The 8,350-nt window shown below is 47.7% G+C and overlaps 1 long non-coding RNA gene across 1 annotated transcript; it reads left to right on the top strand.

Annotated features, from left to right (window-relative positions):
- The first annotated feature begins 203 nt into the window (after positions 1–203).
- Positions 204–8,040, top strand: LOC127691056 (uncharacterized). The gene is made up of 3 exons (XR_007979213.1): positions 204–480; positions 2,992–3,096; positions 7,942–8,040. It is a non-coding gene; the product is annotated as an uncharacterized LOC127691056 (long non-coding RNA).
- The last annotated feature ends 310 nt before the right edge of the window (positions 8,041–8,350 follow it).

Genomic DNA, 8,350 nt, shown 5'->3' with positions numbered 1-8,350 from the left:
CCCCTGCCTTATCAGTGCTCCTGGGCAGTGTTTGTGCTGGAAAGGGCAAAACTGGGCTAGGGCGGAAATAATGGATCACTGGTGTCATGAGCTAATTAAAGACTGGGGGGCGGGGGTCAAGTACAAGGGGAGGGACACAGATTTTCCCACCCTAGACCTCTCTGGTAGTGCACAGCTTCAGGCTGAGACAGTGGTTGCTGCCTGTAGCCCAGGAGAGAGTAATGCGTGGACTCAGTGCTATTTCACCACAGCGAGAGGCCAACTGACCCCTGTGTCACCCACCGTGTCACGATGTACAGCAGCTGAGCTGGACACAAGTTGGGGAGCAAATTTGAAGGCACCCGTTTTTAGCAGCCTCTACTTTGGGGGGGGGGGGAGGAAGAGGCGCACCCATTGGCTGTGGTTCTCTCAGGTTGTAAAAATGAAGTTTCCAGAAAGAGGAGGTGCACCTGTGTAAAGATTAGAACGCCTGTGGTTGTGGTGAGTTTGAATGTTGCCATACATCAGAAGCCATACTCTCTAGGGTTATATTTAATCTCTTATTCTTTTTTCTTTGTTTAATAATGCTTCCCTTGGCCTCATTGCATTTTGATAAAGTTGTATAGTACATTCCTTTTTAAAATATTTTTATTTTCTATATTCTTTGTTTACATTCCAAATGATTTCCCCTTTCCCATATGTCCCATAAACCTTCTTCTCTCCACCCATTCTCCAATCACCTCCCTCCTTTTTCTCTGTCCTTATATTCCCCTCCAATGCTAGATCAATCCTTTCCAGGATCAGTATCCTCTCCATACTTCTTCATGGGAGTCATTTGTTATGCGATTTGTGCCTTTCGGTATTCAGAGCTTCTGGGCTAATTAATATCCACTTATCAGAGATTACATTCCATGTGTATTCTTTTGTGATTGGGTTACCTCACTTAGGATGATATTTTCCAGATCAAACCATTTGCCTAAAAATTTTGTGAATTCATTGTTTCTAATTGCTGAGTAGTATTCCATTGTGTAAATATACCACATTTTCTGTATCCATTCCTCCTTTGAGGGACATCTGGGTTCTTTCCAGCTTCTGGCTATTATAAATAAGGCTGCTATGAACATAGTGGAGCATGTGTCTTTATTGCATGCCGGGGAATCCTCTGGGTATATGCCCAGGAGAGGTATAGCAGGGTCCTCCGGAAATGTCATGTCCAGTTTTCTGAGGAACCGCCAGACTGATTTCCAAAGTGGTTGTACCATCTTACAGCCCCACCAGCAGTAGAGGACTATTCCTCTTTCTCCACATCTTTGCCAACACCTGCTGAGTTTTTGACCTTAGCCATTATGACTGGTGTAAGGTGAACTTTATACACGCTTATAATGTATTTTGAACATATCTATCCCTTACTCCCCTCTTCCAACCCATTAAGAGTCTCCATTATGTCTCTCCCCTTACTCCACACTTTCCTTGTATAATTATATTTATTTACTCTTTTGGACTACTAAAATTATTAGTGGTGCTCATACACACATGGCGTTGAGCTATCCACTGGGACATGGACCATTGCTCTATTAGTGGATTTCAACCAATGAGACAGGGATCTGCTGAGCCTTGTACGCTGTTTGCTCTAACAGTGGCTCGAAAGCTGAATATCTTCCCCTGCCCCCCAGCTCATCAGAAGAACCAATGGCCACATGCCTAAAGAAAAGAAACTCTCCCTTCCCCGGCAGCTAGCAAGTAGCTCCTCAGCTGGGGGTGGGCTGGGTGCCTCCGCTCTCCATGCTGGACTTTTTTTTTTTTAAATATTTTTATTTTCTATATTCTTTGTTTACATTCCAAATGATTTCCCCTTTCCCGGATCCCCCCTCCCCATATGTCCCATAAACCTTCTTCTCTCCATCCCTTCTCCAATCACCTCCCTCCTTTTTCTCTGTCCTTATATTCCCTTCCAATGCTAGATCAATCCTTTCCAGGATCAGGACCCTCTCCATACTTCTTCATGGGAGTCATTTGTTATGCAATTTGTGCCTTGGGTATTCAGGGCTTCTGGGCTAATTAATATCCACTTATCAGAGATTGCATTCCATGTGTATTCTTTTGTGATTGGGTGACCTCGCTTAGGATGATATTTTCCAGATCAAACCATTTGCCTAAAAATTTTGTGAATTCGTTGTTTCTAATTGCTGAGTAGTATTCCATTGTGTAAATATACCACATTTTCTGTATCCATTCCTCCTTTGAGGGGCATAACTGGCCGTATCCTCTGGAGGTCTCGTGCAAGTAACTTTATCTGCTGTAAGTTCTTGAGTGCAATGGCTTCTGCAGCCCGTCAGCTCCCCTGCAGCAAGCCCTGTGCAGGCCCTCGGAATAGGAGGGCCATGCTTACACCCTGCATATGGGCTGAGGTAAGACCCTAGGTCTCCTTCCCACGTCACTGACATCCCTTTGGGGACCTGAGTCTGGTGCGCGATCCCAAGAATAAGATGCTCTGATGCAGCCTGGCTGAGCGTGGCAGGACATTCATCCACTCAGGAATGAGCCCCAGAGCTCACTGTGAGCCAGGAGGCGCATGTGTTCCACTCTTCCACCCCAGCAAGGCTGGTCACTGTCAGAGCCTACTGCACGAGGCTCCAACGCTCCCTGTCCCATGGGTTGGGACCCTCTAACAGAACAATGCCATCCAATTTGGGGTGATGGTCAGTCATTCCCCAAGACTATGTAGCACACACCGTTCAAGACACTTACATGGCCAGTCAACTCCCAGGATACCCTTTAGCCTTTCTCAGAAGCAGGTTACTGGAGGCAGGCTTGTCTGTGGCCCATGGCATGCTGGGATTGGAAGTGTTATGAGTTAATGCAATGCTCCCCTAGGAGATCCTTCCCGTCTTCTCCCCTTCTGCAATTCTCCATGCCTAATTGGGGTGAATATGTTTCTCAATTTATCACTTAATATGGTTGCTTCTGACCAGCAGGGCCTCACATTAATTAGGCATACATTGTTTTCCACAGGAGGATTTCTGAACATCCAGTCTTCTGTCAATAAAACTTTATTAGATTTCAATGTTCATCTGTTTGTGTATCATCCACCGCTGATCTCAAACCATCATTGCAGAGGTGAGTGGTTATGACTGAGATCATAAAATACACAGCATTTATTATCTGCCTCTACATAAAAAGTCTGTGTCTCCTAGAGGGTTTACAGTTTTAGTTACTCTCCATTATGCCTTTACATGCTCAACTCTGATTTCCATGTAAGAGCATCTACTAAGCCCTGTCCGAGTCATACATACCCCAGGGCTCTTGGGAGAGGGGGTAAAACTCAAGGCCACAGCTCTATTTCTGAAGAGCAGTCTCAGCATTTATGCCATGTCAGAACAAGCTGCTTCGTTACCTTCACTCTATCGCCAAGGCCTCTGGGACTTTACCCTCTCCTAAACCAGAAAAATGCCCAGTGACAAGACCCCAACTTTCTCTTTCAAAACCTTAGTTAAAATCAGAATACAAAAGACATCCACCCTGTTATCTCCCCAAAACCCACAAAATTACTCATGGAGACAACTGTTACCTCCCTTTCTTAGGTGCAGGCATTAGGCACCAATGGACAAGCTGGGTGGGTTGGGCTCTGTGGTTCCTTCTAGGCACTTGCTGGGCAGTGAAATCACGAGGTTTCCATTTATGGTTTCTAGGTTCCACTTCTAACGATTCACTTTTACAGGTGATCACCCACCCATTCACTCAGACTACACTTTAAGTACTCCAGATGAGCCCTCTGAATCAAGAACACCCATCCTGGATAGCATCTGTGGAGGTGACCACTTATGGCCATCAAGTGACCCTTCCCATAACTCACAAAAGTCATATCTGCTGGACCAGAGGTTGTCTTCCAAGAGTGAGGTGTTTGTGTGTGTGTGTGTGTGTGTGTGTGTGTATGACTTTCCCAAGCAACAAATGGGAGATGCAAGTGGGCAGCCAAGCTATATTGTGGCTTTAAGCACAGAGACACAGATCTAGTGTCCAAAGCAAATGGCCACGAGCCTGCATACATTTCCTTACCTATAACATGGAAGAAGCATGAGCATCCTGACCTCAGAGTTGCAGCGCATGTAACACATGGGAAGAATTAGGTCACGTGATGAGCGCAGAACCTGTCCATGGCAGGTGCTCCCAAAATGGCAGGACTCATCAGCCTCAAGATCAACAGCTGCCTTCTCAGCTCGTGGTCACTGTCATCAGCATCAGCCTTATCATGAACCTCTCCACTTCTCCCATCTTACAGCCTCCTGTGCTGTCAGTGCCTGCTAGCCAGGGGCCCCTGCAAGCCTGGGACGGACAATGATTAAGAAGAGCAGTAATGAATACAAATGGCTCCCTGAGCGACACGGAGGCTGTCGTGGGCGGAGTGGCCTCTCAGCACTAGCCATCCCTGCTCCCTCTGGATGGCTCTGTCACTCTGCTCAGACTGGCTTGATGAAGACAGATGACGGCCCGCGCCTGCGGTGATGCCTTACTACAGCCGAGCGGAGCATTTAATCAGAGCGCTGCTCTCTGCCAGAGCGGAGTAATTGGAGGCAGGTGCTAAGCACAATTTAAATAAAATGTTGAGTTAATAAGGACGGCTGACAAGGATGTTACAAGTCCCCTGTCCAAGTTTTCAACAGGAATTTGAAGGCAACTTGGAGGCCTGAGAGATGGTGACTTAATTTCCTACATTGCTCGTAAAAAACAAGTATGACAAACTGCAAATTTTTTAAAAACTTATTTATTTTTACTTCGGGGATTTAAAAGTGGTCAGAGAAGCCACTACCAACATATCTAAGACAGCCATGATGGTGCTTCCTGAACGCTGTTCCCCTGCCTGCTTCTCCTGACCCCTTTCAGGCCTGCCTGAGCTGCCTCCCTGGCCATCTCCCCTTCCCCTCCCAATCCATCTCCTCTGATCTGGGTACGCCCTTCATCTGGCATTGTGCACGCAACCCCTACCACCAGAACAGTTCTTCTGGAGTGCACATGACACTACCCTCCTGCTGAAACACGTAGAAGAACTTTTGTCCCCTACCCAGCAGAGCCGTGGCCCTCAGGATACCATGCTAGGTCTCCACAACTCATGCTCAGCCCTTTTCTCTCAGCATTCCTGGCTCCTCATAGCTGGTCCAGCATAGTATGAACCCCTAAGATCGCCTCAAACCTATCCAGAAGGCAGGCCACCTCTGTCTTAGCACGCTTAGTTCCTTCGTCTGCTTGTATCAGGGTCTGGAGCGCCTCTGAGCGTAGCCACAGCAGGGGACCACAGCAGTCTCTAAATGTTCTGCAGATGCGCAGCTGGCTCTCATCACCAGTGAACTCTGGGGTGACAGTGCACTCTGTCAGACACTGTGAAGCCTGCATAGCGGCATGCTGACTGAACTTCACAGGGTCCCATAAGAGGTGCCTGCCTCTCCCAGTCCCGGTCTCCATCACTCAGCAGCCAGAATAGTCCCTCGGCACTTTCCGTTAACTCTGACGGTGTCTATAGCCACCACTCTTGTCAGACCCAGTTTGTGATTCTTCCGTGTTAAAGCTACGTCCTGGAAATGAAGAGAGAGAGAGAGAGAGAGAGAGAGAGAGAGAGAGAGAGAGAGAGAGAGAGAGAGAGAGAGAGAGAGAGAACACGTATCTTATCAAAATGGCAGACAAAAGAAAAAGACTCAGTCTGAAACCCTCTCACACACTGTGCAGGAAAGGCTGTCCCTGAGAGCCCCCTAAGGCTTTGTTTTCAATCAAGTGAAATCTTGTGGAGACGGGCTGTAAATTGTCCACTCTGCTGCCTACGCATAGAGTCCAGAGGAATCCCATCTCAGCACTGAGGGAACCCAGTGAGGGAACATTAGACCCAGATTCTGTGGGGTGAATCCTGCTGTGGGTAATGGCAGCTCATTCCCTGCCACACAAATGCATAGTAGTAGCCAGTGAAGTTCTCGAGGGGGTTACCCAGACTGTTAAAGGGGCAGGCAGGCCGTACCTTTCCAGAGGAATCGGGTCAAGTCTCATAAGTAAACCCCTGTCTTTCAAGGCTGCATTAGTTACCATGAGAATGCATCGTTGCAGTGTTTTGTCTATTTTGCAGATACCTACCAATCTTCCTTTTGCTTTGGAATTGTCGTTAAAAGCTAAGCTAATACTGGCACTAGTAGCATGTCCTTGGGCTTCCTAGTCACCAGAACTTCAGACCACAGCACACATCAGTTCTTCATAAATTGCACTTTGGGGTATTCTCTTCTAGGGGAGCACTGCCTCCCCCCTCAAAACCACATAATTTCAAAATGAGAGTCTCTGCATCATCCCCAAAACTGTAATAGAACTTCACAGGACACCCCAGAGGAGGGCTGCTTAGAAGCGTGGCAGCTCTGGGGTGAGAAAGACCCTGTGACAACTTCACAGACACCCACTGCGACTCTTTCCAACAGAGCTGCCAGGCCAGCTGGAGAGGAGCTATCCTGAGATTGAACAGTGCGCCTTCACCAGTCTCTTGGGAGAATAGTCCCTTATGGTCCCAGCACCGTTCTTTCCTGTTTAGCCGTAATTCGTTCCTCTCCAGATCTTGTGGAGTTCAAGCCACATGGAGGAGGCCTTACATCTCCTCCAGAGAGCTCTGTCCTCACTGGTGAAGTGGCCCCCGGAACACACTTCTGGCAGCTGTGACCATGCTGACTTTACCATGAGTTTGGAGCCCAACTCTCCAGCCACGTGAGATCCTCTGCACACAATGTCCTGATTCCTTTCCATCTTCTGTTCAAGCCAGAGTTACTCACTGGAATGCAATGATGTGAGGACTGTCTCAGGGTAGGCTAGGCCAGGGCTGCACCCGCCTGATCCTGGATGCTCCCTGAGAACCCTTCTACCTCCCACTGTGTCTCCAGCCTGGCCTCCCCAGTCCCAGTCCTTCAGATCCTTCCAGAAGTTCTCCGGAAGTTCACATTCAACATGTCCTAAACTGAACCCATTACAGATTTCTCCAAACTCTATCTTGTGTGCCAAAGAATGACGTCAGCACCAACTAGGCCTCACAGCAGAAACCTGGAAGTTAGGACCAGTAAGATGGCTTAGCAGGTAAAGGGGCTTGCTGTAAAGGGTGACGAACTGAGTTCAATCCCTAGGACAAACATGGTGGATGAAGAGGACCGAATCCCTGGCAGTGAACATGCCTAGATATATACACATGTAAAAGAACAAATGTAACTTAAACATCAGAAGCCCATCAACCTCATGTGTACTGCTCATTAGATAGCACAGTGGGCTGCCTTTGCTCCAAGATGATCAAATTCAATTTATCCCATCCCAAGCCCTATTATTTCCCTGGGCTGGGTCTTCAGCTTCATTTCCCTTGACTACATGACCTCAGCTGCCTGGGAGTACCATTTTGTTCTCTTCTTGAGACAAGATCTTGTATAGCCCGAGAGGATGTAGCCAGAGGGGATGACCTTGAACTTCTGATCCTCCTACCTCTGGCTCCTGAGTCCAGGATCACAGTATGAGCCACCATGCTCAGATTATGTGGTTCTGGAGATCCAGCCTCAAGACTTGTGCACCCGGTGGCCCACTGACCTATACTTCTAGTCTTGACCAGCCTTTCTGTCACTCAGCTGGGCCTTTTCCAATCCACATGCAATACCAACTTCAAGATCATCTTCCTGGAGGTCCACCTCAATGTATTCCATGTGATGGGTTCATAAAAAGAAAGAGGAGTTTACAGAACGGTATAAGGTGGTGTGGGAAACGAGGTGCCTAGGGGAGCCCATGCCCAGGCACCCTTTCTCCCTGAGACACACCATGACCTTTAACACTAGTGATGAAGAATTTGAAATCTCTACCACCCAACTCATGCCCATGGCCTCAACTGATTATCTCTTCCTACTGCCCTCTGGCCACTCCTTTCATTCCTCTATGTCCATCATTTTCTGATGCATACATCTCCATCCCCAGGCTGCGGCTCATCCCGGGACAGTGGCTCTCAAGACTTAGTGTGCTTCAGAGTTAGCTGTGAAGGCTTCGTACAGCATGGGGTGCCTGGATCCTTCTGGGTGCTGGTGAGTGAATCTGAGTCGTGGTCAGAGAGCTTTGGTTGACAGTGTTATTTTTTATTTTAATTTGTTTTTTGTTTGTTTGGTTTTTGTTTTGTTTTTAAGTGACATAATCTTACTATGTAGCCCAGGCTGGCCTTGAATTCAAGATCCTCCTGCCTCAGCCTTTTGAGTCCTAGCATTGCAGTACCTCCTTCGCTCAGCTCTAGGATCACAATTTCAACACTGCCCCCGCCACTGCTGCTGGTCTGGTGGGCACATCAAGAATCTTCATTACAGATACACTCAGAAAAGATTCTGCCAAAGCCAGA

The sequence above is a fragment of the Apodemus sylvaticus genome, chromosome 8 (assembly GCF_947179515.1).
Source record: "Apodemus sylvaticus chromosome 8, mApoSyl1.1, whole genome shotgun sequence".
Taxonomy (NCBI): domain Eukaryota; kingdom Metazoa; phylum Chordata; class Mammalia; order Rodentia; family Muridae; genus Apodemus; species Apodemus sylvaticus.
This window is presented reverse-complemented; position numbering and strand designations above follow the sequence as displayed.